This window comes from Phacochoerus africanus, chromosome 6 (assembly GCF_016906955.1).
Source record: "Phacochoerus africanus isolate WHEZ1 chromosome 6, ROS_Pafr_v1, whole genome shotgun sequence".
In the NCBI taxonomy this organism is placed as follows: domain Eukaryota; kingdom Metazoa; phylum Chordata; class Mammalia; order Artiodactyla; family Suidae; genus Phacochoerus; species Phacochoerus africanus.
In genome coordinates, this window is record NC_062549.1 from 109204295 (window position 1) to 109227578 (window position 23284).

General features: G+C 45.5%; 1 non-coding gene across 1 annotated transcript; it reads right to left on the bottom strand.

Annotated features, from left to right (window-relative positions):
• Positions 1 to 21999: 21999 nt before the first annotated feature.
• LOC125130206 (U6 spliceosomal RNA) lies at positions 22000 to 22103 on the bottom strand. Its single transcript, XR_007135701.1, has one exon. It is a non-coding gene; the product is annotated as a U6 spliceosomal RNA (small nuclear RNA).
• Between the last annotated feature and the right edge of the window lie 1181 nt (positions 22104 to 23284).

Here is a 23284-nt window from a genome sequence, read left to right on the forward strand (position 1 = left end):
TAGACATTTTTCAAGGAGGAAATGCAGATGGCCAACAGGCACATGAAAGAATGCTCAACATCAAGAATCATCAGGGGAATGCAAATCAAAACCACAATGAGATATCACCTCAAATCTGGGAGAATAACTCTTATAAAAAAGAACACAGATAACAAACAATGGTGAGGGTGTGGAGAAAAGTTAAATCTCATATACTGTTGGTGGGAATGTAAATTGGTGCAGCTACTCTGAAAAACGGTATGGCGGTCTCTCAAAAAATTGAAAATATAGCTACCGTATGATCCAGCAATTCCACTCCTGGGTATATATCTGAAAAAAAAAACAAAACAAAACAGTAGTTTAAATAGATATGCAACCCAATGTTCATAGCAGCATTATTTGTGATTGCCAAGATGTGGAAACAAACTAAGTATCCATTAACAGATGACTAGATAAAGAAGATGTGGTATATATACGTAAGTGGTTTATATATATATATGCATATACACACACACACAATGGAAAAATACGCCCATAAAAAGAATGAAATTTTTCCATTTGCAGCAACATGGATGGACTTAGAGGACATTATGCTAAATGAAATAAATCAGACAGAGAAAAACTAAGACTGTGTGGTGTCACTTATATGTAGAATCTAAAAAATACAACAAACTAGTGAATATTAAAAAAAAAAAAAGAAGAAGCAGGAATTCCCCTTGTGGTTCAGTGGTAATGAGCCTGACTGGTATCCATGAGGACTTGGGCTTGATCCCTGGCCTTGCTCAGTGGCTTAAGAATCCAGCATCGCTGTGAGCTATGGTGTAGGTTGCAGAAATGGCTCGGATCCCGAGTTTCTCTGGTTCATGGATGCCAGTTGGGCTCATTATCACTGAGCCATGACTAGAACTCCAGAAAACTTTTTTTTTGGCTGCCCCTTGGCAAGTGGAAATTCCAGGGCATGGGGTTGAACCCAAGCCATAGCCGTGGCAATGCTAGATCCTTAACCTTGTGCACCACTAGGGAACTCCCCTAGGAAAACTATTTTACATGTGCACGAGTGATCATGTCCAAGTATATTTATTGTTTCAAAATAGCAGCAAATCGGAAGAAAATGGATAAATAGATTGTGGAATATTTATACAGTGGAATAATATACGCTTGTTAAAATGCATGATTTAGAACTAAGGGGTACTAGTGTGGACGGAACATTATATTATTCTCTGTACTTAAAATATATTTTCTTGAAATATGTTGTTAAGAGAGTTTTACACTGTTAAAGTGATTGAAAATGTTGGATTAACAAAAACTTCGATATAAAACCAAATATGAAAATTTACAGGAATTTCTGCTTTGCAAAATTTAAAAAAATTGGATGCAATAAGAGGTGCAAAATGATGTGATAGTCATCCTGAAAGAGGAGAAATTAATCTCTCCAGAAGAAATCAGAGAAATATGTATAAAATAGTGTATAAAATTGCACTTAATAGTTGGACATGTTAGCAAAGACATTCTTGAAGGAAATTAAGGCCCAGATGGAAGAAACACAGCATTGGGGAAAAGTGGGGCAGCTAATCAGGGGCGAAGGAAGGCCTGACAGAGGAAGGGATGTTCGCGAAGGATGTTCAGCAGTCGCAGAGCAGGAGGGAGTGGGAGAGCATCGCAGGAGGAGCGTCAGGGGCATGAGACGTCCTGGGCATAGAGGTACGTATGATGGGAAAAAAGACAATATCAGGGTACTTAGTGGGATAAGGGCCAGAGGCGTAGGTAGGGGCACACCATGAAGGATTAGGTGTTAAGATGTTTTAATTCTATCTTGAAAGGTACCAGGGAGCCATCTAAGTAATTTAAGCAGGGAAAAAACATGATCTGACTTGCATTTTAGGGAGATTATTCTGGTAGTCGTGTGGCAGGTAGACGGGAGAAGAAGCAATTAGCAGACCACTATAAACGATGCAAGGGACAGACGTCAGAGGCCTCTCAAGAGTAGACCCAATGGAAATGGATCAAGAGATGACAGGAGGCAGGCTCTAGAAGCCTCAGCAAAAACTGATGAGATGTGCAGACGAGGGAGGGGTGCGTCTCAAAGGATGGCCCCACCTCTGGCTTAACCACGGTGGGGATGGTGAGCAGCATCAATGAGGCAGGAGGAGAAACAGGTGTATGGGGGAAGATGGTGCATGTCATGGAGACCTGTTACCATCAGTTTGGAGACAAGTTTGAGTTGGACACATCTGGAACAGATTTGAGGCCGAGGGTCATATGTAGAAGCTGAAGCAGTGTTTTTGATGGAAGATCATCCAAGAGATTTCATAAGTAGACCAGGAGAGAAAAAGGCTGAAGACAGAGCCTTCTTCTGTCTGATCGTCAAATAAAACAGGGAAAGTAGGAAAACGGACAAGAGAATGTGTCACCAAAACCAAAGGGGAAGACATGCCAAGAAGAGAGATCCGATAGTATTAAGATAGGCAGGGAGGTAAGGGGAGATGCCACTTGGAGGACACCGGTGACCTTGGGGACAATTGTTTTGACACAGGAGGATGTGTGGCGGCTCGATGACCGCAGTAGACTTCCAGGTGAGTGGGAGGAGAAAGTGGAGACAGCAATAACAGGTCGACTTTAGAAACCCGGCTTTGAAGGACAGGGAAAGGGTTTGAGCCAGGAGAGAGGAGCAGTGTGTGGAAGGGAACAAGCTGTTCTTAAAAAGAGGAGAGATGAAAGGATTTACATGATGTCAGGAAAGATCAAGAGAAGGGGAAGCTTAGAGTAAAGGCAATGGAGGGGGTGATGACAGCAGTCAGAGCTTCCTGAGGAGGAGGCAGAGACCAGAGGGAGGGATCAGCCTTGGACTGGAGAGTCGCCCCAAACAGGAGAGAAGGAGAGACTAGGATAGAACGGGAGTTTCTGGTTTAGGTGCTGGGGAGGAGGCTCAGGGAGCTTCAACCCGATGGCTTTCGTTTCCTCGGAGGGTGGAAAGTAAGATGATTCGCTGAAAGTGAAGGTGTTGCGGGTTTGGAGAAAACGAGGAGAGGGCGGAGAGTATTGAGGAGAAGGACCGCTGAACTAGAACAGGTGGGAGGTTACAGGATGGCTGAAATACCCGGAGCAGAAGGAAGAGGCTGGGAGGAGGCCCCTGCAGGAGGCTGCCTCTCGGATAAGTGGGCAGGGCCACTGGTGTTGAGGCATCGAGGGCATGGGAGTCAAGGCCATGTGACATGAGTCTTCTGTGTGGACATCAGAGTTTCACAGTTTGATAGGGGCCTGGGAGGTGGGGTGGGGGAAGGGGGGGGTGGAATAGGAATGTGAACCAGATTCCTAGTCCAAGGTGAAGGTTGGGAGATTCATGAGTCCAGCCAGCTCTGGTGATTCAGAGCAAACATTACTATGAATTATCATATTTGGTTTGATATTGAGGTTGAACATCTTTCACCCCCTTAAATATAGTATATAACTTTTTTTTTCTCCTTTTTTTACTTTTTGCTTTTTAGGGCCACATCTGCCGCAGATGGCAGTTCCCCGGCGAGGGGTCAGATTGGAGCTGTAGCTGTCGGCCTACACCACAGCCACAGCAACGGGGGATCCAAGCTGCCTCTGTGACCTACGTGGCTGCAGCTTGCAGTAACGCCAGTAACGCCAGATCCTTGAGCAAGGCCAGGGATCAAACCCACATCCTCATGGATTCTATGTCGGTGCATGAACCCGCTGAGCCACAACCAGAACGCCAATGTATAACTCTTTTAATGACATCTTTCAAGCAAACATATTTTAAGTACAGAGACCAATACATGTGGTGATAGTCTGCCATCAAATAAAAACAGTCTGAAAGAAGGCTGTGAATGAGGTGCCTTTTCAGCATTCCCGATCAGCTCCTAGTTTGTTCATTGCTCCTCTCTTTCTAATCCTTCCACAACCTAACGATATTTATTGAACACGTCCTCTGCTCCACATCTCCATCGCCAGGGTGAGTAAGACATACTCACTCGGGTCATCCGTTCTGAAACACACATTTCCCACCCTCCCCCCGATTTGTTAATCTCGTTAATCAGGGGAGATACGCCCTACACTGACGTCAGCCAGACTACAGTCCTGGTGCGGTTGTCACGGTCTGTCCAGGCGCAAACTTAAGTCATAACTGTTCATGGTGTCATTACTTCAGTTGAGTTAAGTACACTGTTGGTAATAACACGTTGAGCTGGGCTGCTGTTTAAATTACAAAAAATTACACTTTCATTTGGCCTGGCCATGAAAAGTGATTATGTTTGCAGCAGGCGCGGAAACAGTGGGACATGAATCTGACATTAGCAAAGCAGATATTTATCACGGGAGAAATGGCCGCAATGCCGTTAAGTTCTTGCACAAAAACAAGAACCAAGGGTTTTATGAGAACTGTGAAAGGAAAAAAAATACCCACAAGCAAATAAAATTGTGTTAGGTTTCATTACTGATATATACACAAAGGAAATGCCCAGCATAAGCCAAGCGATGCCATTGAAGGCAGGGAGAATTGTTTCATATTTCACTGTCGTGAGAGGCTGATTGACAGATTCCGGTCACAGGGTTATAGATAAGGCATTATGTCATTGCTTAGTTGGCAAGATTTTTTTCTTCTTAGAGATACATAAAATAATGCTGTGTCTTAAACATGGCTTAGAATGGATGTCCTGGAACTATCTGAACATTTTCTTTTAGAGAAACAGAATGTCAGACCTATTAAGAACCAACTCCTTCCTTTCCAGATGAGGAAACTGAGTCCTAAGAGGTGAGTGGCTGGCCCAGGATTGCACCACACAGCTTGTTACGGGCAGAGGATATTTATTTATTACTGAGGATATTATAGAACCTTCTGGCAAGGAGCAAGAACAGATAAAAATTGCATAATGATTTAATGGCCCAGACCTCCATTAAAAACCCTATGATTGCTTTTTTTCCCTGTTGGAAGGACAATAAACAGGTTTAGCGACTGCTAATCTTTGACAGCACGCTTCTGATTTATGCTCATCATCAACATCTAATCCCCTTAATCACGGGCCTTGCTGGCTTTATGGTTTAAATATTTCATAGAGCACACAATCTCAGTGTGCCTTTTTACTTTTCTCAAGAAAATTTCAAGACAGATGGGGCAGTTTCAAAATAGATTTAAAGAGAATTTCCATTGTGGCTTAGCAGGTTAAGAATGCAACTAATATTCATGAGGATGCGGGTTCCATCCCTGGCCAGTGGGTTAAGAATCCGACTTTGCCGTGAGCTGTGGTGTAGGTCACAGACACAGCTGGGATCTGGCATTGCTATGGCTGTGGTGTAGGCCAGCAGCTGCAGCTCTGATTCAACCCCTAGCCCAGAAACCTCCATAGGCTGTGAGTATGGCCCTAAAAGACCAAAAAAAAAAAAAAAGGATTTAGACAGCAATCCATTATTTGACATTATATATACTTTTCAAAACCTAAAAAACTAAGTTGTGGATTGTTATTCCTCCCATGGAGCTTGGCTAGTTAGGAAAAGCAGGTGTCAGAGTTCCCATCGTGGCTCAGTGGTTAACTAATCCGACTAGGAACCATGAGGTTATAGGTTCAATTCCTGGCCTCGCTCAGTGGGTTAAGGATCCGCCGTTGCTGTGCGCTGTGGTGTAGGTTGCAGATGCGGCTCAGATCCTGTGTTGCTGTGGCTCTGGCGTAGGCCAGTGGCTATAGCTCCAATTAGACCCCTAGCCTGGGAACCTCCAAATGCCATGGGTGTGGCCCTAGAAACGGCAAAAAGACAAAAAAAAGGCAGTGTCCCAACTTGAAAGGGAGGATTAAAGGAAGAACAGTGGTGGTATCCATCCCAGCAACTGATGAAAGCACCATGGAGTAACTCTCACTTCCTTCCCCTTCCCTTGGGTCTGTGCTGTAGCACATAAGCCAGCTCTTTGTTCACTGTCCACAGCTCCTAATATTGGTTTCTATTTTACAGCAAAGTGATTCAGTTACACATGTACACATGTCCATTCTCTTTCACATTCTTTTCCCACGCAGATGATCCCAGAATATTCGGTGGGGTTCTCTGTGCTCTACAGCAGGTCCCCATTGGCCAGTCACTCCATATACCTCAGTGGGCATGTGCCAAGCCCAAACCCCCAGTCCATCCCTCCTCCCCTGCCCCCACCTGCGTGTCCCCTGAAAGCTGCAAACTCTAGCAGGGAGATTTTTATGGCCAGCAGTTGGAGTACCCTAAGAAAATCAGATTCTCAAAGGTTGTGTTCCCTTGTTTGTTTTGGTTTTAATAGCTGCTACTGTTTCTGTTCGTACTAAATCATGGCATTCTGGTCACCAGCCACACTAGTCAGTTATAAACTATTCCCTATTGATGAATGAATGCTCTAAAGGCATTAGGAGGATGCTGAGACAGTCAGAGACTCTGTTCCTTTCTTCACCCCTCTTTGGATTTCCAGTGTAGGAGAGGTTTACCCTTTTTTCATGGTAAGATTGATCCATAATGGATCCATTAGTCATCCTTCCGATCTTTCTTTTTTGTGAATAAAAACATTAGAAGTTGCAAGCAGCCAGTGGCCGGTTATAGTTTTAGAAAACAGGGTTAGAGTAATTCATTAATGGTGGCTTCATGTTTTTTCCTCATTAGCTTCAGAAAATTCACCCCCATCTGGTCCCTTTTTGAACAACTGGAACGGTGGCCTGCGTTTGCCTTCACACTCTGAAGCAGCATCCTGACAGTCAGCCACATCCACGTCCACTTCCAGGGATAGGTCGTTGGAAAACGTTTTACAGGGGAAACGAAAGGCGGGCTTGATCTGTTTGCAAGGCCCACACCACGTGGCTAAAAAGTCAGCTACTCTGAGGTTACCCCCTGCATGCTGAAGGCATCCGGAGAAGCATACCTTCTCTGGGCTTTACCACTTTGGCTGTGAGGGACTGACAAGCGACTCTGAGAACTGAAGGAAGTGAATCCGAAGCACTGGATCAAGCTTCCCAATTCTTTTTCTACACATGCTTTTCTCAGTTAAAATATCAGGTGTGGGAATTCTCATCCTGGCTCGGCGGAAACGAATCTGACGAGCATCCCTGAGGATGCGGGTTCCATCCCTGGCCTCACTCAGTGGGTTAAGGATCCAGCGTTGCTGTGGCTCTGGCGTAGGCCAACAGCTGCAGCTCCAATTCGACCCCTAGCCTGGGAACCTCCATATGCCTTGGATGGCCCAAATAAATAAATAAAAGTAAAATATCAGCTGTGTATACAATCACTTATTCAACATTATTAAGTAAGCATTTTCTTATGTTAATAACAGTTTTAGGTATAGTAATAGTAATAATAATAATTATTATTATTTTCTTTTTACGGTCACACCAAGACAACCAGGGGTTGAATCCGAGCTGCAGCTGTGACCTACACTGCAGCTGTGGCCATGCCAAATCCTTTAACCTACTACAGGCCTGGGGATTGAGCCTGTGCCTCCATAGCAACCGGAGCTACTGCAGTCAGATTCTTAACCCACTGCACTGCAGTGAGAACTCCAAGGATAACTATTAAGAGTTGCATAATATCTCAGTGTGAATGGGCCATACTTTTTTTTTTTTTTAACCCAGTCTCCTGTGATTGTAGATTTAGGGTGCTTTCAGGTTTTCACACTTGTAAATAATGCTGTGATGAACATCTTCCCCCATTCATCCTTTTCTGTGTGAAATGAGATTCACTTCTTTCAGGCTGGCTGTGCCCACAGCATGTGGAAATTTCTGGGCCAGGGATGGAACCTGAACCACAGCAGTGACAACACCAGACCCTTAACCTGCTACACCACAAGGGAACTCCTGGGTATTTTTTAAAAATATACTGAGATGGTAATTAGTGAAATTAGTGGCCTAAAAGTAATAAATATGTTTAAATTGACTGTCTGTAAAGAGGGATTATTTTTTTCCTTTATGTAAGCATGTAATTTACCTATCACCAGCAGGAAGGGACTCTTGGCCCCAGAGAATAATTGGGCATATATATTCATGCCAGGGACAAGAATTGCCTCTTTGCCCTTTTCCAGACATTGGCGGGGGTGGTGGGGGGGGCGGTGAGAGGGAGAGTTTGGAGGGCCAGCGGTGATCTGTGCCTTGCAGTCTCGGCTCTGTGACCGGAAAATATAGGAATCTCTGCCAATTATGTTGTGAAAATCATTCTTTCCCGCCTTTCCAATAAAAGGAGACATTCCACGAAGACCAAGGGGACCCCAGACCTTCGTCCACCCTTCCTCCTCTTGCAGTCACTACAGGACCACATGATTATAGGAGCCAGGAACCAGAACCTCCAGGATCAGGGCCAGGAGACCAGGTCTGGCCTGGGTGGGAGTAATCCCCAAGCTTGGCACCTAGTAGCTTCAAAGGATAATTTGATCCGAAAGCCCTTAGATCATGCTTTCTAACACAGCTGCTAGAACAACACCCTGTAAACAGGAAATGCCTTAGGAAGTGCAACTGAGTGCTTATTTTTATTCTTTAAGAAGCTATTAAAAAGCCTGAGCAGAGGATGACATTTATCTGGCATTACAGTTAACAAGCCAGAGGTGCTCCCTGACAACCTTGGTTTTATGTTCTGGGCACTTGTGTGCCCATGGCTGTTTAACAGGTGTTTAAATTCCCAAATTAATCTATAACTCATTTTGCCTTGTAAACGAGTGTCTAGTCAAGGGATTTGTAAGTTACTTGGTTCATTTGGGCTGTCGGAGAAAAGGAAAAGATTTACTAAATCCCAAACCAAGATTTAGATACCTCTGTGCTTGGAATATGGAAAATTTAGCCCTGGGACAAAGGAAAATCATGTAAAACAGAGAATGAAGAGGCTGTAGTTGGGAAAGACTAAAATTAAGAACTGCCAACTTTGGAGTTCCTGTTGCAGTGCAACGGAAACGAATCCGAGTAGGAACCATGAGGTTGCGGGTTCAATCCCTGGCCTTGCTCAGTGGGTTGCGGATGTGGCATTGCCGTGAGCTGTGGTGTAGGTTGCAGATGCACCTCCAGATGCCACATGTGTGGCCCTAAAAAGCAAAAAAAAAAAAAAAAAAAAAAAAAGAACTGCCAGCTTCTAGAAGAGATCTAGCAGTATGACCACCACACTACTCATCCTGCCCTGTGCCAGGTCCCACCCCTGTCCTGGCTAAGTACCATTTGTTTCAGTTACACGGCCTCACCATCCAGGGGGCACTTCAGGAGAGGTGTTCATCTTAGGTAACCCAGTCACGCAAGGCCGAGCCAATTCCTCAGGGGGCCTCCTCACAACCCTGCGGCTGCAGCCAGCACAAAGCAGCAAACCCCAGTATTACAATAAAATAACTTCTGGAAAGCTCCTGGCCCACCGTAGGTACTCAGTAGCTCCCTTTCCCTGTTATTTTCTTCTGGGAGATACACTCCAGAACATTAAGAGTTGTGTATGGGTAGTGAGATTATAAGCAATGCTTTTTCTTATGTTCCCTCATTTTTTTCCTGTTGGAAAGAAATCATTTTTGCAACTAAAGAAAAAAGGTTCACTTAAACACTCTTATACAGACATCTGATCACGCCACTCGCCTTCACTGGCTGTTCATTGCCCCTTGGTCAAGTCTAAACCTCAAAGCATGGCTTACAAGATGATCTGTGATTTGACCTTGATCTTGTAGTTAGATGCCCTCATCTCATGCTCCACCACCTCCCCTACACATTACACATGCTGACAGTGCCAAACCTCTTGCAGATCTCTCAACAAGCCAGGCTGTTGCCTGTTTCTGCATTGGGTTGTCCCTCTGCTGGTGACTGACCCACGCCCTCTATCCCTTCCCTTCCATCCTGTGTCCATCCATAGGTTCACAGGTAGGAGCATATTCTGGGACACCTGACCTATTCTCTTTTCTAAAAACTCAATTCGAACACATCCTTGTGGAACCTCTTTTCTTTCTTTTTGCTTTTTCGGCATGCATCCTTCTCAGCTTTATTTTGTCTGTGTGCTAGAGTCATTTTTCCTGCTAGACAAAACTGTTTCCATGGAGTTCCCCTGTGGCTCAGTGGGTTAAGGATCCAATGTTGTCACAGCTGCAGCTCGGTCAGGTTGCTGCTGTGGTGTGGGTTTAGTTCCTGGCCCAAGAACTTCCATATGCTGTGGGAGCACACAAAAATAAAAAATAAATAAATAATTTAAAAGTATTTTACAAATTGAAAAAAAAAACCACAATTTCCATTTCTTAATTTTCAATAGTGGTTCAGTGCCTTCTTGCCTCTGATAGTAGTGTATATTATTGTCTGCAGAGTTTCACTCAAATTCTCTAGGCGTTATAATGTGGTTGGTTGGACATCTCAATACTTTATTTTCGTTAAAGCGAGGAGATTGGATGGACTTAACACCTCCTCTCTGCAGGACTGTAACAGATATTGGTATATAAGCTTGTCCCTGAATGTCCTGGCTATTTGATTTCTTTCTTTCCTTTTCTTTTTAATTCTTTTTTAAAAATAGCTGATTTACAATGTTCTGTCAATTTCTGCTGTACAGCAAAGCGACCCAGTCACATACATATATTGTTTTTCTCACATTATCCTCCATCACGTTCCATTGCAAATGACTAGATATAGTTCCCTGTGCTATACAGCAGGATCTCATTGCTTCTCCACTCCAAATGCGATAGTGTGCATCTACTAACCCCAAACTCCCAGTCCATCCCACTCTCTTTCCTGACCCTCTTGGCAACCACAAGTCTGTTCTCCATGTCCATGAATTTGTTTCTTTTCTGTCAATAGGTTCATTTGTGCCATATATTAGATTCCAGATATAAGTGATATCATACGATGTTTGTCTTTCTGACTTACTTCACTTAGTCTGAGAGTTTCTAGTTCCATCCACGTTGCAGCAAATGGCATTATTTTGTTGTTTCTTATGGCTGAGTAGTATTCCGTTGTGGCTATGTATCATATCTTTTTTTTTTGTCTTGTCTCGTTGTTGTTGTTGTTGCTATTTCTTGGGCCATTCCCGCGGCATATGGAGGTTCCCAGGCTAGGGGTCGAATCGGAGCTGTAGCCACCGGCCTACGCCAGAGCCACAGCAACGCGGGATCCGAGCCGCATCTGCGACCTACACCACAGCTCTCGGCAACGCCGGATCGTTAACCCACTGAGCAAGGGCAGGGACTGAACCCGCAACCTCATGGTTCCTAGTCAGATTAGTTAACCACTGAGCCACGACGGGAACTCCTGTATCATATCTTCTTAATCCATTTATCTGCCGATGGACATTTAGGTTGTTTCCATGGCTTGGCTATTGTGACTAGTGCTGCAATGAACATAGAGGTGCATGCATCTTTTTCAATGAAAGTTTGGTTCAGCTATATGCCCAAGAGTGGGATTGCTGGGTCATATGATAGTTCTCTGTTTAGTTTTCTGAGGTCCCTCTATACAGTTTTCCACAGTGGTTGTACCAGTTTACATTCTCACCAACACTGAAGGAGGGCTCCTCTTTCTTCACACCCTCTCCAGCATTTATTATTTGTTTCTTTGTTAATGATAGCCATTCTGACTTGTGTGAGGTCGTACCTCATTCTAGTTTTGATTCGCATTTCTCTAAAAATTAGTGATGTTGAGCAATTTTTCATGTGCCTGTTGACCATCTGTATATCTTCTTTGGAGACATGTCTATTTAGTTCTTCTGCCCATTTTTCAATTGGGTTGTTGGGTTTTTTGCTGATGAGTTGTGTAAGTTGTTTGTATGTTTTGGAGATTAAACCCCTGTTGGTTGCATTGTTTGACATTATTTTCTTCCATTCTGCAGGTTGTCTTTTTTTTTTTTTTTTTTTTAGTGGTTTCCTTTGCTGGGCAAAAGCCTGTGAGTTTGATTAGGTCCCATTGGTTTATTTTTGTTTTTATTTCTGTTGCCTTGGGGGATTTCTTTCTTGATCGGTGCAGGTTGATAAAAAAGGGTAATAGATCCACCGACCTAGCTGTGGTGATGGTGGTTTGTGCAGTGAGCATAAGTCCTTCATTTGTCCCAGATTGCTTGGCCTGTTGTGGCTTCTGTGGGAGCCCAGGCACATGCACAGCCAAGACTCTGGGGCCAATCAGGTGCTTGTAAAGGAGAGGGAGCCCATAGTTTAGTTACGGGTTTATTAACAGCCAGATGGAAGAGATGCCTACAGCAAGGTAGGGGAAGGGCAAGGAGCTTCCATACCCTTTTCAAGACCTCCCCAAATCTCCACCAACCCGGAAGCTTCTGAACGCTTTTCTTAGTTCTTAAGTCTCCAAACTGAAAGTAAACAAACGTGCTCTGCTTTGTCGCTCTTTGCCCATTTAGATGTTTGTCAGGGCGCCTAAGGACGCTTGATTATATTTATTTGTGGACTCCCCTGTCTCCCGCTAAGAGACTGTGTCATTCCTTAAGGGCAAGGACTGTGTCTTTTGTTTGGCAAATAGAAGATGCTCATTTAGATTTTATCTCCTGGAGCAGCACAGAGGTAGCCTTCAGGATTGGAGGAGAGAAGGGAATTAAGCCATGGCCCCTACTGCCTTTATGGGGCTTGCAATTGGATCATGGAAATGAATGTGATTAGGCGGGGTCAAGAAAGAAGAAATTGTCATAAAAGCTAAACACTTTATATGCTTTATCTCTCATTTAATCCATAATTTACTTGGAAGTAACTACTACTATTTCGTAAAAATGAAAAATTGAGACTTTAAGGAAGTGAAGTGACTTGACCAAGGAACTGGTAAGCTTCCCAAATCCAAGCTTCTAATCCAAATGCAATAATGTATTTGATTCTACCATATGTATGAAGTTCTCAAAAATCTATTCAGGGGGAAATTACCAAGGTTCAGGGGGCTTCTTGGCCTCTTACCTTAAAAGCAACCTGGATCCCTGTAAAAGGATCAGTGGATTAATCCAAATTTTCAGGGGCTGAGATCTCTGCTGCTCCTTCTCAATCCATTCTCCCACCTCTAACTCTAAGAAAAAAACTTGAAAAACAGAAGTTTCCCCCAAACTGGATTGCTGGATCCACACCTGTTTGCCTTGGGGAATCTCCTAGGTCTCAGGAGACAAGGACAATCAGACCTGTGTGTCCGATACCTGTGGTAGGGATAGAGTAGGCTAGTTACTTAAGTAGTTGTCTAAGACTTGGCAGGGGACCAGAGATAGAGAGGGAAACCTAGGGAATTTGGGGAGACCACTGTAAGTTAATAATTGCTCCAGAAAGCCATCAGGACATCATGGAACGAAGCAGTCTTGCTTAACTATAAAACCATAAACAAAAGCAGGCGCTATGCCTCAGGTCATTAAGGAAAGATAGAACGAGGCCCACATTCAACTTCAGCAAGATAATGACCCTTAGGACCAAGGACGGGAATTTAAAGGAGAGATGACATTCCAAAGCAGGAGACCCTCGTTATACAGAAAGCTGAGATGATTCCACATATTTTAGCACATGTTACCACCCTTCTGCCGATTTAAATAAGCCCCATGACAGTCCTAGCTGGAACTCTTAGGGCCAAATACTCTCTTACTCAATATGAAGGAGGAGCTAGTGATGTAAGCCTGCCGTCTCGTTGAAGAATAAGAGAGAAGGCCATCTCTCCCCTCTCCCCACTTTCCTTGGATTATAAAATGTAGCCCACCTAATCCTCGGGCCGGAGCCTCCTCGCCTGCCCACATGTATCCCTCTCAAGCATCCTAGCTTAATTCTATCTTTTGCCTCTCACTGAATTCCTTCTGCGCTGAGACACAAGGAACCTGAGCCTCAGTAAATCCAGATCCCAGGTGAGTGATTCTAATGAGAGAAACCGTGCGTTCAAGTCCCAGTCTGGGTTTAGGCTGGGCTCACGTCGGAGGTGTTTCAGGTTCACCTGGACAGGACTACTTCTTAGGGCTCCGTTAGAGCAATAAGCCCTGGCAATGCAGATGCAGGGGCTCTAGTACAGATGTTCATCTTAGGTTACCTAGTAAGCCAAGGCCAAGTATGTTCTTCCTCCTCCCCAGGCCCTCTTCCTAAAGCTCCGGCTGCAGGCTCACGTGGAGACCTACCTCCTGATAGCTTCGTTAATGACTTTAGAGTCCAATTGAGATCAGGTAGCCTCCAAGCTGGCATCAACACCCATTATACTCTCCAAAGATAAGGAAACCAAACATTAGCTGGCTGGTGGCAAACAGTGCCGCAAACGCACCCACGCCTTCCTCCCCTCGCCCCTTCAAAGGAGCAGCAAAATGCCATTCCTGGCCTTATTTGGACAAGGAAATAAAGAACTGAATGTGATCTCACGTGAACCAGTCCAGAGAGGTTCTTCTAGAGAAAACACATTCACCTCCCCTGGAATCAAGTTGCCTTCCTTCCTTCTTGCCTCCAAGGATCCTCTAAATAACCTCACCTGCCTGAGCCCCATACATTCTCTGAAATGGTCCTGAGAACTCTAATCGTTACACGCAGAGAGAGGAGACAGCTTGGGGAGTATTTTCTCGCCCCTTGATGCCTTTTGTTTTGTGTTTTGTGTATCCACATAATTTCTACTCCCTTGGGACCAAACTATTTCTTCAGTGTAGCCTGGTGCGGTCCTCTGAGCAGCAGTCTGCAGATCACGCCAAGCCTGTTAGAAGCGCAGGTTCTCAGGCCCCACCCCAGACCCACTGAGTCAGAATCTGCATTTTAACAAGCTCCTCCGGTGATTCACATGCCGCTTAAAGTCTGAGAAGCTCTAGACTAGAATGTTGTTTACTGACCCACAGACTCTTCTGCGATGGTGGTTGGTATGCAGAACAGGGGACGTTTCTCGTCTCCCCAAGATCCTCCACTGTGGACCACAAGTCTACGTATCTTTTTTTTTTTTTTTTTTTAAGGACTGCATCTGCAGTATATGGAGGTTCTCAGGCTAGGGGTCAAATCAGAGCTGTAGCTGCTGGCCTATGCCACAGCCACAGCAACGTGGAATCTGAGCTCCATCTGTGACCTACACCATAGCTCATGGCAATGCCAGATCCCTAACCCACTGAGCGAAGCCAGGGATCGAACCTGCATCCTCATGGATGCTAGTCAGATTCGTTTCTACTGAGCCACAACGGGAACTCCTCTACTGATCCTTTCTGTACGGTTTGGTACACACTGTGTATTTTTTCACTGCCCTGCACAGATATTTTTACTAATAGTAAATAGTAATCAGGACAAGAAATTTGACCAAGCCTTCATATGCTGGGTGATTTATGTGTGTGATGCCTTTTAATCATTACTGCATTCATTTGCTGGGGTTGCTACCTCAGACTGAGTGGCTTAAACAACAGAAATGAATTTCCCCACAGTTCCGGAGGTGAGAAGTCTAAAGTCAAGGTGCTGGCAGGTTTGGTTTCTACCAAGACTTCTCGGCTTGCAGATGGCTGTCCTTTGGCTGTGACCTCACATGGACTTGCCTCTGTGTGCCTCTGTCTGGTTTCTCTCTCCATGTGTCCAAACCTCCTCCTTTTATAAATCAGATTGGATTAGGGCCCATCCTAATGGCTTCATTTTAACTTAATTACCTCTTTAAAGACCTTATCTCCAAATAAAGTTACGTTCTGAGGTACTGGAGTTAGAAATTTAACATATGAATTTTGAAGGGATACAATTGAGCCCATAACAACTATAAAGTGGCTAATTATGATTATCTCACATTTTAAAAAATATTTTTGTTTGTTTGTGTTATGGCCGCACCTGCAACACATGGAAGTTCCTAGATCAGAGGTCGAATCAGAGCTGCAGTGGCAGGCCTACAGCACAGCCAAAGCCACAGCCACATTGGATCTGAGCTGCTTCTGTGACTTGTGCTGTAGCTTGCAGCAACACCGGATCCTTAACCCACTGAGCGAGGGCCCGAGATGGAACCTGCGTCCTCAGGGAGACAACATTGGGTCCTTAGCCTGCCGAGGCACAATGGGAGCTCCCATTATCATCCCCATTTTATAGATGAAGAAATAGAGGCTTAAGAAAGTTCACTAATGCCACATACCTACTTATGCCAGAGTCAGAACTGGACCTTTTTGTTCACTCATGAGTTTGTTTACTCATTTATTTAGCAAATATTTATTGCACATCAATTATATCCTATGCATTGTATTGGGGGAGAAGGATACAGAAATCACGGTTCCAGCTCTCAGGAATCTTACATTTTTGTGGATTATTTTTTTATTCTGGAGTCTCTACACTTGCTCTTTCTACCGCTATATTGATTCATTTTGGTGTAACTCCACGCCATTATTTATCGCCAAATTCAAGAAAATAGTATAACAACCTTGCAAACAAAACCGGCCTCTGAATCTAGCCTCATAAACCTCTCCCTGACACTATATTTGCTTCAGGCCAGTCCTGGCCATTTCCTCGGGTGATCAATTCATCCTGGTTTGCCTGGAACTTGGACTTTGCTGGGTTTAGCACTGAAAGTCGTGTGTCTTAGGAAATTCAGTCCTAGGAAAACTATCCTAGTTGGTGCCCCTCATATTTCCTGCTTGTGTCTTGCTAGGACAGAGGATAAGGAAGGTGCAGACATTACATAAATAGAGGCCACCATCAGAATCAAAATGGACCGATGGGGCTTCAGTTTCACCCTGGCCTCTCTACCTCGAAAGCCGAAACAATAGGTCAGCTATTGTCCCCACAGATGGGAACTGAATCAGAGATGAAATAGAGCATCTCCAGCCTTGGCTGGTCTCCATGTAAGCACGAACGCCACACATGAACAAGACCATCTCTTGAGGTTCCCCAGCTGAGAGGTTGGGGATTTCTGAGCCCCAAATATTGAGCTGTGCTTCCTTGGATAATCTCAGGGTCAGTTACCAACAGGTGAGGACCTCTGACAGCAGGGAGCCGAGGTGGCCCAGGCAGGCCTCTCTGAGCCAGCCACTTTGGAGAGAGCGGAGACGGCCGTGCTAACACTGAAGCCCTTGGAATGTGGAGAGAGGAGCTTCTGAAAGGCAGCCAAGTCCTACTGCATAATTGATGACCTGCCGCAGCAGGGCTGCCGACCTGCTCTGATGCTTCCCTGATGCGGATGCATTGCCACTGCCCACTGTCTCTTAGATGCAGTTTCTGGCGAGCTCCTGCATATGCAAGAGGCAGGCTTCTCAGCTGCAGAGGTGCCAAGGGCACTGTACTTCTGCTTTTTGTTATCTTGTAGGGTCATCCCTTTTTTTTTTTTTTTTTCCTGCACCCCTGGCATGAAGAAGTTCTGGGGCCAGGAATCGAATCCATGCCCTAGCAGCAGCAACGCATCCTTAACCCATTGTGCCACCAGGGAACGCCAAGATCATCTTCTGTTATTTATAAAGAGCCCCCTTTGACCACACCTGAGTTTTTGCTAATGAAGTCACTCAGGGTGGGACCCCCCTAGAGAGCTTCAAGATGGAGGTAGGTCCCCAGAAAGACCTGGGAGGGGAGGGCCTGGAGATGGGTTACAGAGACAAGGGGACCCAGGAGCTTCCAAGCAGGTGATGGGGGTAGAGAGGACACGAAACTCCATGCACCGCTTCCCCTCATATTTTGCCTTGTGTGTTTCTTCCATGAGGCTGTTTCTGAGTTGTAGCCCTTGTAATAACCTGGCAAACAGTGTTTTCCTGAATTCTATGAGTCATTCTAGCCAATTATGGGGCCTGAGGGGAGTGGTTGTGGGAACCCTCAAATCTGCAGTTAGCCAAGCAGTGGTATGTGTAGCCCGAGCACGTCACGTCGGGTGTCTGGCGTCTGAAGTGGAGGCCGTCTTGTAAGATGCTAACTGCAGGAGTTAGTGTCAGAATTGAATCAAGTTGTGGGTGTTGGAGAATTCGAGTGCTGGTGTGAAAACCTCCCACAAATTTGGTGGCGGAAAACACACCCAACAATGAACATACTAAGCACCAAGGAGGAGACCCCAAAGCTCACAATCAACTGGGGATCGGGATGCACCCGGAAAAGTGCATCATGCAGTCAAGTGCCCAACAAATATTTCCTTGAAGTCCCTTTCATCCTCAATGTAATTTCCTTTTTTTTTCTTTTCTTTTTTTTTTTTTTTAGGGCTGCGCCTGTGGCATATGGATGTTCCCAGGCTAAGGGCTGAATGGGACCTGCAGCTGCCAGCCTACACCGCAGTCACAGCAACGCCAGATCTGAGCCGTGTCTGGGACACCTACACCACAGCTCACGGCAATACCAGATCCTTAACCCACTGAGTGGGGCCAGGGATCGAACCCAAGTTCTCATGTATACTAGTCTGGTTCGTTACGGCTGAACCACAACGGAAACTCCTATAATTTCAATTTATATATATTCTAAGGTACACAGCTTTATAAGAGAAGAGTGAGAAGCAAGAGATAGTTCTTATCTCCATGTGGCCTCAGAGGCTCTTGGTTTCAGACCTGGCTCGGGAGGGTCTGCCACCTTGACTGGTGTGGCAGCTGGCGGCAGCGAGAACCAGGAGCTCGCACCGGTCGCTCACACAGTGTTTGAGTCCCCCGCCGAAATGAAGGTTAGGTTCTCAAACTGTGGCACGTCTGCAGGGAAATGAAGATGCTTCCCCGCACTGCATGCTCTGGACACAGCGCTCAGCAGTGTCTTCCCTGACGTGTTATGCCTTGTTTTTATTTTTTTTCCAACCAGAAGGAACATCACAGAGGCTCCTCCTCTTTCTTGCTAATCCCAACCTTCCAGGAGGACTTCTGAATTTGCACATTCGCACCTCTGAATACATTTGCTGTTTCAAAAAGTGCCACAAAGCAGGAGACTCCGAGACTCCTGAGTGGTAACACGGTCACCTGCGCACTCAAGGGTGATTTGAAGGCCGCAGGGAAGGACGGCTGGCCAGAACTTCTCCATCTCAGAGAATGATTCCTTCCTGTGCGACCTCAGTACTCAGAGGCCCTTGAATGTGATAATGGCTTAGAATCTTAGAATCTGCTGAGATAGGAAGGAATTTAGGGATGCTTTCACCCATCCACCTTATTTTAGGATCCAAAGACAGGATTTGCCTGGGGTCTCATACCCAGGACACTGGCCAAGCCCAGCTATTTTTTTTTTTTTTTGTCTTTTTGCCATTTCTTGGGCCGCTCACGTGGCATATGGAGGTTCCCAGGCTAGGGGTTGAATCAGAGCTGTAGCCACCCACCTACACCAGAGCCACAGCAACACGGGATCGATCTGAGCCGTGTCTGTGACCTACACCACAGCTCACAACAACACTGGATCCTCAACGCACTGAGCAAGGCCAGGGATCGAACCTGCAACCTCATGGTTCCTAGTCCGATTCATTAACCACTGAGCCACGACGGGAACTCCAAGCCCAGCTATTTCTAAACATCACCAAGACCTTTTAGGAATATTAGGCTCCCTCCTTAATTCCAGAACAGACAATCATTTGCTAACTATGAACTGACCCTTAGGGGGATGAGTGGAAGGAAGAGAAGCCTGGAGGGGCTAAGGGGTCGGGAAGAGGGAAGAAGGCCAAGAGAATGAGGAAACACCAGCCACAGGCCTTGCTGCTCCCCTGCGAAGATGGATGGAGGCATCGCTCCTGGCTCTTCTGCGCAGGAGCAGGGGTTGTGAGAAACTGGACGCATTGCTCTTGAGGTTGGTCTTGTCTGCTCAGCAGCCATGACCAAGTATCACAGACTGGGCGGCTTAAACCACAGAAACCGGTTCTGGAGGCTACATCTCAAAGAACAAGCTGTTGGGAGTTCCCGTTGTGACTCTGCAGTAACAAACCTCGGAGGAGGATCCATGAGGATGCAGGTTTGATCCCTGGCCTCACTCAGTGGGTTAAGGATGCGGCGTTGCAGGCGCTGTGGTGTAGATCACAGAGGCGGCTCGGATCCAGCATTGCTGTGGCTGCGGTGTACACTGGCAGCTTCAGCGCCATTTTGACCCCTAGCCTGGGAACTTCCATATGCCATGGCTGAGGCCCTAAAAAAGGAAAAAAAAAAAAAGAAGAAGAAGCTGTTGGAAAGTATGGTTTCTGATGAGACCTCTCTTCCTGGTTTGCCAAGGACAGAGAGAGAGAGAGAGAGAGAGAGAGATTTACCTAACTATCTCTGATGTCTTCTTCCCCTTCCCACCCTGTAGATAGACCTCATTTCACCTTAATTACCTCCTTAAAGGTCCTGCCTCCAAGTACAGCCAAAATGAAGGGCAGGGCTCCAACATATAATTTTTTTTTTTTTTTTTTGGCCTCGGAATCAACTTCTGGGGCCAGGAATCAAACCCATGCCACAGCACTGGCAATGCCAAATCCTTAGCCTGCTGAGCTGCCAGGGAACTCAACATACAAATTTTTAATTATTATTTTTTTTTATCTTTTTTTTTTGTCTTTATAGGGCTGCACCTATGGAGGTTCCCAGGCTAGGGGTCTAATCGGAGCTACAGCTGCCAGCCTGCACCACAGCCACAGCAAGGCAGGATCTGAACCGCATCTGCAAACTACACCACAGCTCATGGCAACACCCGATCCTTAACCCATTGAGCGAGGCCAGGGACTGAACCCACATCCCCATGGTTCCTAGTCAGATTCGTTTCCACTGTGCCACCACAGGAACTCCAACATACAAATTTTGAGAGGACACATTTCAGTCCCTAGGAGTTCTCATTTTACCCTGGGGAGGATCTCCTTTTGGCCATGATGAGTCTTTTTGCCAGACCTGGGTTTGGCATTCTAAGTGCTTCTACTTTCAGTGGACAGGTTTTGCAGCTTCATGGGACACAAAATATGATGCACCCCCCCTCAGAAAGCCACCCCAGCCCCCCAGGGCCTCCCAGGTTCCCCTCTTCTCTGCACCCACAATACCCACTGGGAGAGCCTCAGCCTTGCCGGTGTACTTTTCCATGGCGTCTCTGTCCATCTGCTCTGCTAAATGGTGGATTTCTTGAGGACATGAGACCTGTGGGGCTCGTGGAAACAAAAAAGCCTTTCTGAGTCCCCCATTTCTTGCCTGTAGGGAGTAGATTGTGGTCTCTGTGACCTTCCCTGAGTTCCAAAGGGTAGGTTCAAAGAGTTGCTCATCAGGGAAGGGAGGGGACGCAGAGAGAGGAAAAACCATCTAGGAACACTCGTGCAGCCTTGGGCCAGGGTCCTGGTTCCCCCTCAAGGAATACACATAACAGCATCTTCTCATTCTTCTGCAGAAACAAAACTCCCAACAAATGAAAGATGTTAACAGCTTATGAAGCATTCTTCATTCCAGAAAAAAAGGACCACCAGAACCAGTCCCGGGGCCACTAAACACCAGCTTTGAAGAGGAATGCAAACTCACATCGACCCGATCCTTATCTGTGGCCCTATTTTCCATTCCAAGACGATGAGGGCACCACTTCCTCTCTCTCACAGGAAGGCACAGTCTTTAGGGCATTAGCTTGCTTGGACCTCCTTTGCCTGGCATAGCAATAAAAGCTTTTTTTTTTTTTTTTTTTTCCTTTGCCCAAAATTCTGCCTCATTGTTTCTGTTTGGCCCTGGTGGACAAAGGCCAAGTTTTGGCAATAGGCAGGGCCTACGTCTCATCTCATTCAGGTATCTATCCCCAGTATCCTGTCTGGTGTGCCCTTTACCTTTAGCCATTTGGTAAATGTTCACGGGATGAGCAAAAGAGCTTTCTAAAGCTGTGGATAGCGAGACACGTCCACCACGAAGCTAGCAAGGTTTAAGCATATGGGCCCCTCAATTGCACCAGGACCTATCTAGCAATTTCAAAGTCACAATTTGGCATCCCTGCTCCCCACCCCCACCCCTTGCCAAACAAACAAACAAACCAAAAAACACATGTAAATTTTAGCTCCATAAAACCTGAGTGTGCTTCTGGGTTGCTGAGGTAGGGTGTGGCACTCTGCTATAATTACTACTTCTTCTTCTTCTTTTTTTAGCAAGTTATTGTAGTGCATTTATTCATTTCAATGTGATTCAAAATTAAAAAAAAAATCTTTATGTGTTCAACACATATCTCAAGTGACAGGAAAATAGGATTGTAATTTTACCCTTAGGAATCCTCTGATTTTCCCGCTTAAGAAAACTAAGATATTGAAAACAAAGCCCTTGAAGATTTAACATTGATCCTGTCCTATTCCCTTTTCAGAAAAGAATGTGGAACGCTTCACAATTTTGCGTGTCATCCTTGCGTAGGGGCCAAGCTAATCTCTGTATCGTTCCAATTTTAGCACATGTGCTGCTGAAGCCAGCGCTATAATCGCTACTTCTTCTCTACCCTGTTTGCCCCTAGAGGGGAGGGAAGCACCTTAAATACATTTATTTCTCTCTCCTGAGATTATTATTACCTTTTGGCTTTTTTTTTTTTTTTTTTTTAGGGCTGCACCCACAGCACATGGACGTTCCCAGGCTAGGTGTCAAATCTGACCTGCAGCTGCCGGCCTACACCACAGCCACTGCAGCGTGGGATCCAAGCCACATCTGTGACCTACACCACAGCCCACAGCAATGTTGGCTCCTTAACCCACTAAGCGAGGCCCAGGATTGAACCGTGTCCTCATGGATACGAGTCAGGTTCATCACCACTGAGCCACAACAGGAACGCCTCCTGAAATTATTTTTGAGAGATATAATCTTGGAGTTCCCGTCATGGTGCAGTGGTTAACGAATCCGACTAGGAACCATGAGGTTGTGGGTTCGATCCCTGGCCTCTCTCAGCGGGTTAAGGATCCGGCGTTGCTGTGAGCTGTGGTGTAGGTCGCAGACATGACTCGGATCTGGCATTGCTGTGGCTGTGGTATAGGCCAGCAGCAACAGCTCCAATTAGCCCCTAGCCTGGGAAACTCCATATGCCGTGGGTTCAGCCCTAAAAAAAAGGACAAAAGCTAAAAAAAAAAAAAAGTAGTCTTGTCACTGAAACATCTTCTTCTTCTTCTTATTGTATTAATTTTTGAGTATTGAACCTGCATCCCAGTGCTGCAGAGATGCCGCCAATCCCGTTGCACCACAGTGGGAACTCCATCATCTTATTATTAGTATTATTAATTTAATTTTTAAAAATTTAATACAATTTTTATTTTTTTATTTTTTTATTTTTTTTGCCTTTTCTAGGGCCGCTCCCACAGCATATGGAGGTTCCCAGGCTAGGGATCTAATCAGAGCTGTAGCCGCTGGCCTACAGCAGCTCAGGATTGGAGCCTCCTGAGACCTACACCACAGCTCACAACAACGCCGGATCCTTAACCCACTGAACAAGGCCAGGGATCGAACCTGCAACCTCATCGTTCCTAGTCAGATTCATTAACCACTGTGCCACCATGGGAACTCCAAAATTTAATACAATTTTTAAAGTTTACACTCTATTTACCATTATTATGAAGTACTGGCTATAGTCCCCCTGCTGTAAATACAACCTTGTAGCCTATTTTATGTCCCC